At 35.4% G+C, this 7409-nt stretch overlaps 1 long non-coding RNA gene across 1 annotated transcript in view; it reads left to right on the forward strand.

The window, feature by feature from the left end:
* Window positions 1-577: 577 nt before the first annotated feature.
* Window positions 578-7409, forward strand: part of LOC116088216 — a 103421-nt gene continuing 96589 nt past the window's right edge. The window contains exon 1 of the long non-coding RNA XR_004117825.1: window positions 578-692. This is a non-coding gene — a long non-coding RNA (uncharacterized LOC116088216). The remainder of the gene's footprint in view (window positions 693-7409) is intronic.

The raw sequence follows: 7409 nt of genomic DNA on the forward strand, positions 1-7409 counted from the left end.
TTAACTATAATTTGCAAAGTTATAGATTATGATGGTTATATATATACATATATATATATATGTATATATATATATATATATGTATATATATATATATATATATATATGCAGGATACTTGATATGTTACATTAAAAGTTGTCACACCACAGGGATTGTAATCTGCTCCTTTGAGGGGTAAGGCTATGTATTAAACTTTTACTTTGTATTTTTCATCTGGCATGGTAATGTATCCTCAGTCTTGATTTTATTCAATACTCTCATGAACTCATATAGTGCCAATGTACTCTGATACTTGTATTTTATGTTGCATTTTCAAGTTCAGAAAAATGTGTTTATTAATCTGTGGAGTATATGTAGACAGTAAGAATCATTATATTTTATTTAAACTGAATTCAAGTTGAAGCTAAGTATAATAACTAAGATCAGAAACAAGACAAGGTTGTCTACTTTCCTTCACTACTGTTCATTGTAGGGGTTGAAGCTTACAACACTTAAGAGAGAAATGAAGTAGAAGTCATACAAAGAAAGAAAAGAATATAAATGATGTCTATTTGCTGATATTTGTTCTCTAGGAAGAAGACCATAAGGACTATACCATAGGATTTTTAAAGCAGATAAGATTTCCTGTGTCATATCTCCATGTGCACACAAGTTCACTTAGTGGATTCAAAAGTGTTAAAATGAAAAGAAGGTAAGTATATAAATTTACATCGGAAAGTGATGAGGGAAGAGGATAGGAATTACAGAAGTAGGAATGAAGGTTTGTGAGTTTGAAGTAAAACTAGTTTCAAGAGTGTATATGTGTATGTGTGTGTGTGTGTGTGTGTGCTTGCGTGTGTGTGTGTGTGAATATTTATCCTAAAAATGAGAAAAATATTTTATCTTACTTATCCAAAATTCCCATCTTCTATAACCCAAATGATGGGAAATTCTGTCCTGTACAGGAGATATGTTGGAAACAGATGCTTTTCACTGTTGATAGAATGATAAAGTACAGCCTCCTTTGAAATCTTTCCTTGGGTTGTCAAAAAATATTAAACCAGAAATCCCATGTGCTCCAGTGTGATTACTATTGGCCAAATACTGAAAAGACTTTATATTCTTTTGAATCAGTATTTGGATATCCATGTTGATTCCTGTTTTGTTCATAATAGTGAGGAAGCAGAATCAATCTTGTGCTCTATCACCAAATAATACATGATAAAATGTAGTACATGTCTGGAGTGCAAGATTACTAAACCATAAAGAAAAATTATTATGAAATTTTCAGGCAAATGGAAGGGATTTAAATAAATAATCCTGAATTAGGTTTCCTAGGCATAGACACATAAATGCAAACTTTTTCCTCTCCTGTATGGTGATAGATTTATGTATTATCTCTGTTCAAATTACAGTATATGTGCAGAAAGCCAGTTTACTGTAAATGTCATATTGGAGGAGATCCACTAATGAAAGTAGGATAATAGAACATGTATAAAATGAATTTGGAGAGGACCCCTATGAATCCAGAAAGGTACAAGAGGAAAGTTGTCGAGAAAGAAGGGGAAGGAAGGAGCCAATTAAATGCAGGATGGGTAAAAATGGTAATGGAATCCTAAAACCATGCCGTTAAATAATGAAAAATGTAGTTTTAGATTAAAACACGATATAAAAGAATTCAGGTTATAAGAGGTAATTAAAATTTAAGTATGATTTGTTTCAAGAAGATGAAAGAAAGATGTGATAGAAGATGAGGTAAGTAAACTAAGAATTGGCAAGTAAGATTATGGAAATGTATTACTTTTAAGTTAATTAAACACACACATATATTTCTTTTTCATAATATCTTAACTGAGAATAGGCTTTTTCATAGACTGTAAAATGATTGCTACTTTCTCTACCCAAACTTTACCTGTATCATCACTACATCATATCACTCATATACACACTTTTGTGATCACACTCAATATAAAATAACTATCTAAGAAGAAACATACAAGAAATATAAAGTAAGATAAAATTTTATTAAATAAAACAATCTAGAATGATATAAAATAACCAAATAAACAACAACAACCAAAGTGTTATGAGAAGCAATAAACTTCCAAATACATCACTATGTTCAGTTGGGTTAGCCTTCTATTTCTGGGCATGGAGTTTGGCCTTAAGTGTTGTTTAATGAATATGTAGGTGTTGACATTAGCAATATGCCCATGCTATCAGTTTTTGGAAAGAATGTAATGACTTTAGAAATATTCTGGACTGGTAGGAATTTCTATGGTGTGCATTTGTAAAACAAGTCACTTAGATTTAACCCACTCCTGGCACTGGAGGTTTAATTTGGTGTTGAGAAATGTTTAGTTTTGTATAGTTTGCACGGCAGATTCTCTGGGTTCTGCCAAAAGTTTAGCTGGTTGCATCTGTTTACATCTCTGCATCTGGTTCCATCAGTTATTGGGTGAAGTTTCACTGATAACAACTGGGTTATGTTCCAATCTGGGAATACAGCAGAGTATCATCAAGAATCATTTCATTGAGGTTTGGTTCTTTAGTAGGTCTTTGGGATATCCAGACTCTGGTTCTTAGCAGTATCAGGGGTGGGTGTCCAGTCATGTAATGGATCTCATACGGGACCAATTTTTGATTGATCACTCCCACAATTTTGTTATTATGTTTATCCAAGCACATCTCATAAACAGAACAAATTGTAGGTTCTATCAATTGTCCATAGGATGGTCTCAAATTCCCTCCACTGAATGCCTTGCTTGGTTACAGGAGATGGCCAGTTCAGACTCCACAGCCTCCAATGTTAAGAGTTCTATCTACCTTCCTCCTTATCAATTTCAGTGAATTTCCTCTGACTTTGGTTTCTAAATCTTACCAGAGATGTCCTCAATTTCCAGTCTTCTTCCTGAGTACTCTCTCCTTCTATCCTCTCAACACCTAGTTCCTCCTGTTCCCATTCACTTTCCAGAGTAAATGGAAGTATAAGAAAATAAACCCCTTCCTGCCTGACATATTTCTTTGGGTCTTAGACTTTCTCCAGGTGATAGAAGCACTAAATCAAATGCCACCTATGGTGAAAATTTAGATTGCTTGCCATTGTGGCCTATGAAATAATTTGGGTTGGGAATTTGATACTAATAAATAAATTTTAATGTTGTGAACAGAGAATGATTTATCCGTCCATTTTACTGTTTCAATATATATGTAACTGGATCTTTCTTCTTCACTTATGCTCCAGAAGCAAATTCTACCCAGGAAATTCAAAATAGAAACACAGAAAATTCTGTTTATTCAATTTATTTACATCCCAAACCTTGCCACCCCTATATCCTCTCAAATATATCTTCCTCCATACCTTTCCTCTTCATCTCTGAGACATTCTGCTCTCCACCCTGGGGCATCAAGGCTCTAGGAGTTAGGTACATACATACTCCTATTGAGGCTAGACAAAGCAGTCCTCTGCTATAAATGTGCCAGTGGACTCAGACCTGATGGTTGGTGGCTCAAATTCTCAGAGCTCCCAGGGATCCAGGTTAGTTAGCACTATTGTTCTGCCTATGGGGTTGCCGACCTATTCAGTTCCTTCAATCCTTCCCCTAACTCATCCATAGGGGAATCTAACCTTAGTCCAGTGCTTGGCCTTGGACAAAGAAGGAGAACTTCAGATGAGTTTGCATTATGAACATAGATGCAAAAGTACTTAATAAAAACAAAAACATAGATGCAAAAGTACTTAATAAAAACAAAAACAAAAAACAAAAATAAGACCAAACAAAACAAAAAATCCTCACATAAAAAATCCAGGAACACATTAAATTATTATCCATCATGAACAAGTGGGCTTCATTGCAGATATGAAACATGTCTTCTGTTAACATGTTTTCACTGAAAAATATGAGGCTGGGGAGAAAAATTGAACAGTCATTCAAGATTTTCATTTTAAATAAAGTTAATTAAGAGAACCAATAGCCAAAATTATCATTTAACCTATAGAGCATATGAAATCTAGTCTCAAGAGATGAATAAATTCTACCTTTTTGTGTAGCACTTACAGAGGTTTTTAAAAAATAGGATTGCTGATATACTGTTCATACAATATAAACTCTGTTAATGTGGTATATTTTATATATTATTCCCAGTAATTAAAAATAATAATTAAAACTTTAAGAAGAAATACTATCTATGATGCAAGATTTTGTAGGAAGCAAAAAAAAATAATATTACCTTTTCTACTAAGACAATTCATTCTTGAATCTTGAAAGGAATTTCATTTACTTTTGGTTTTGAGTTTTATAGACATAGAACAGTGATGATAATGTTGGCTTTCATAAAATGCAATGACTATTACAGATATCTAGCATGCACTTTTTTTCTACACATAATTGGTGTGTTGTGTTTATACATTCAAGCACATTCTAATAATCACTGTTCTTGCAAATATAAAATAGGTAAGAAATATAGTCATATACTATGCAATGGCCATACCATGTGGTGAGATATATGAGGACAGACCTGTGAATTGTAATAACTTCAATCTTTGTTCATGTTCAAATGAATTACTCAACCTGAAATATTAGAGAAAATATAAAATGGCACTGTTTTTTACATGTGCTTACCAAATTATTGTAGAAATTTAAGTTTAGATCCATTTCTGACAATTTATAAGCATTGTTCTGCTCCTGACTTTGATCCCTACATGCACATATCTACAAGGTAATGTATAAATCTGAACCAATGCTATTTGGTTATCAGTCACATTACTATCACTAACATGAACAAAATAAATAGCAACCACTTAAATATATCAATTTAGTCTTCCTTAATAGACTAAGCTATTTTTTTGGTGTGTCTCTGTGTGTGTGTGTGTAATATTGGAAAGTTAGATGTTGAGAAACTCTGTAAAATTTGCCCCAAATATGTGAAACAGTCCTTTTAAAGTACTGAGTAAGGACTTCCTTTTTGATTTATCACTAGACTTCAGGAGCCAAGAGATTAGTGTACCCTGGAGTTTTAGTATTATTTATGTGCTCACTGTTTCTCATCATCATCTTGTATCCTGTACAGATATAGTTGGACAGGTTATATGTTTCATACTGTAAACCTTATTATACAAATTTATCTCTACCTTAGATTCTACAACAGACCCCAAAGGTCATATCTGCTAGATCACAAGGCTCTCTTGGAAGATTTCTGCCAAACATGAGAAATTACTTCGAAGACATTGATCAGATATTATGTGGCTCAATGAGGACCAAATATTTTTTGAAAGCATATCCAATGTTTTTTCTATACATGGTGAACTTATATATTGCCTTGAAGTAGGTGGTTACTACAAGTAATAGACCAGAAATCTTCATTATGATGGCTCACAAAGGGACTACTGTCAGGCACCATAAAAATTTTAATTTCTCATTCAAAATCTCTTTTGACAAATAATCAAAACTATTGCATACTGAGCTTTGTCCAAATAAACTAGGATGCTCCTATTGTCATAAATACTGTGCCCCTTATTATAGTCTCTATCACAGCTACATCTTATTTACTTAAACACACAGACACAAGAAGACTGGAGAGTATAACAGAATTTAGTAAACTAATAATATTAGTCTTTCCATATAGAGATAGAATTTTTTATGAATAAACTGTGAATGTGGCAGGTAGGTAGGAACTAGCAACACTTCAAAATTAATGGTCCAAACTTTTCTTCCTTAAAGCAGTGACTCTCAACTTTTCTAATGCTATAATCCTTTATTAGTTCCTCAAGTTGTGTTGCCCAACAAACATAAACATATTTTCATTGATATTTTGTTATGTAAATTTGTAACATTACAAATTGTAATGTAAACATCTGATACTACTGATATATGATGTCTATCCCCTGTGAAATGGTCATTTTACCTTTAAAGGGGTTGGTACAAAAAGGCTGAAATCCTCTGTCTTAAATTCACACATCCACTTGATTGATCATGTGGAATGATCATGGGCCCCTTACAGTAGTCTGATCAGAATAGAGGGAAAATGCATGATGCTTTAGACTAGGAAACTTTTCTACTATACAGTAGTAGCTAAACTGTAGTATTATTTGTGCTGAAAGTATTATTTCCTGGTCTTCTCTAAAGGCTGAAGCTACTCTCCTTTTTGTTTGTTGAGATAGGGTCTCTCATTAAAAGCAGATCTTACTGATTACTAGACTGGGTAGCCCATGTGATATTGGATTTTACTTTTTCATCCTTCTAATTCTGAGGAAATAGGTATGGCAACCACTTCCCTTTTACATTGTTGCTAGTTATTCAAACTCAGATCCATTCTTACAGGACAGTTATTTTGCCTATTGAATCATCTTCTCAACTTCAATGATTTAATTTTAATTATAGTTGAATTGTCTATAACTTTAGTTAAATATAATGTTATCTACTTCAATATATTCACTCTTGTTTGCAATTCACTTGTACTTTGTATTAAAAATTTATTAACTAGGTAAATTAAAGTTCTCGATTTTCTCTCAGGTGAGTTTCTGAGACCTGAGCAGCCAGCCGGGAGCCACAAGCCCCACGACTCCCAGGGGAGCCGCAGAGCAGCAGGGACACTATCCTCTCAGCTTCCGAGTGACAGAGGAGGTTCAGCGTCCTCCTCTGCCCCTTCCCTGCAAGTGGAGGGCCTACATCCAGAGAGCGCTTTATGCCAGAGACCCAGGCAGCATCCACCATTTTCTCTCGGGTGAGGTTCTGAGACTGGAGCAGCCAGCCCGGAGGCGCCTTATGCCAGAGACCCGGGCGGGATCCACCATTTTCTCTCTGGTGAGTTTCTGAGATGTGAGCAGCCCGCAGGGAGCCACAAGCCCCACGACTCCCAGGGGAGCCGCAGGGCTATGGGGACACGATCCTCTCAGCTTCCGAGTGACAGAGGAGGTTCAGCGACCTCCTCTGCCCCTTCCCTGCAAGTGGAGGGCCTACCTCCAGAGAGCGCCTTAAGCCAGAGACCCAGGCGGGATCCGCCATTCTGTCTTGGGTGGGTTTCTGAGATCAGAACAGACACCTTGGAGGAAAAGGCCCCACGAGTCGCAGGGGACTTGCAGGGCAGCAGGGACAGGACAAGCTAAGACAGACAGAGACACTAAGAACATCTAACATCAAAAAGCAAAAGATGGCGAAAGGCAAATGCAAGAATCCTACCAACAGTAACCAGGCTTCATCAGAACCTAGTACTCCCAATGCAGCAAGTCCTGGATATCCCAAAACACTGGAAAAGCAAGAATTGGATCTTAAATCATATCTCACAATGCTGATAGAGGAACTTAAGAAGGACATGAATAACTCCCTTAAAGAAATACAGGAGAATACAGGTAAAGAGTACAGGCCCTTAAAGAGGAAACAAAAAAATTTCATAAGGAATTACAGGAGATCATAAGTAAACAAGTAGAAGC

The sequence above is a fragment of the Mastomys coucha genome, unplaced genomic scaffold, assembly GCF_008632895.1.
Source record: "Mastomys coucha isolate ucsf_1 unplaced genomic scaffold, UCSF_Mcou_1 pScaffold14, whole genome shotgun sequence".
In the NCBI taxonomy this organism is placed as follows: Eukaryota; Metazoa; Chordata; class Mammalia; order Rodentia; family Muridae; genus Mastomys; species Mastomys coucha.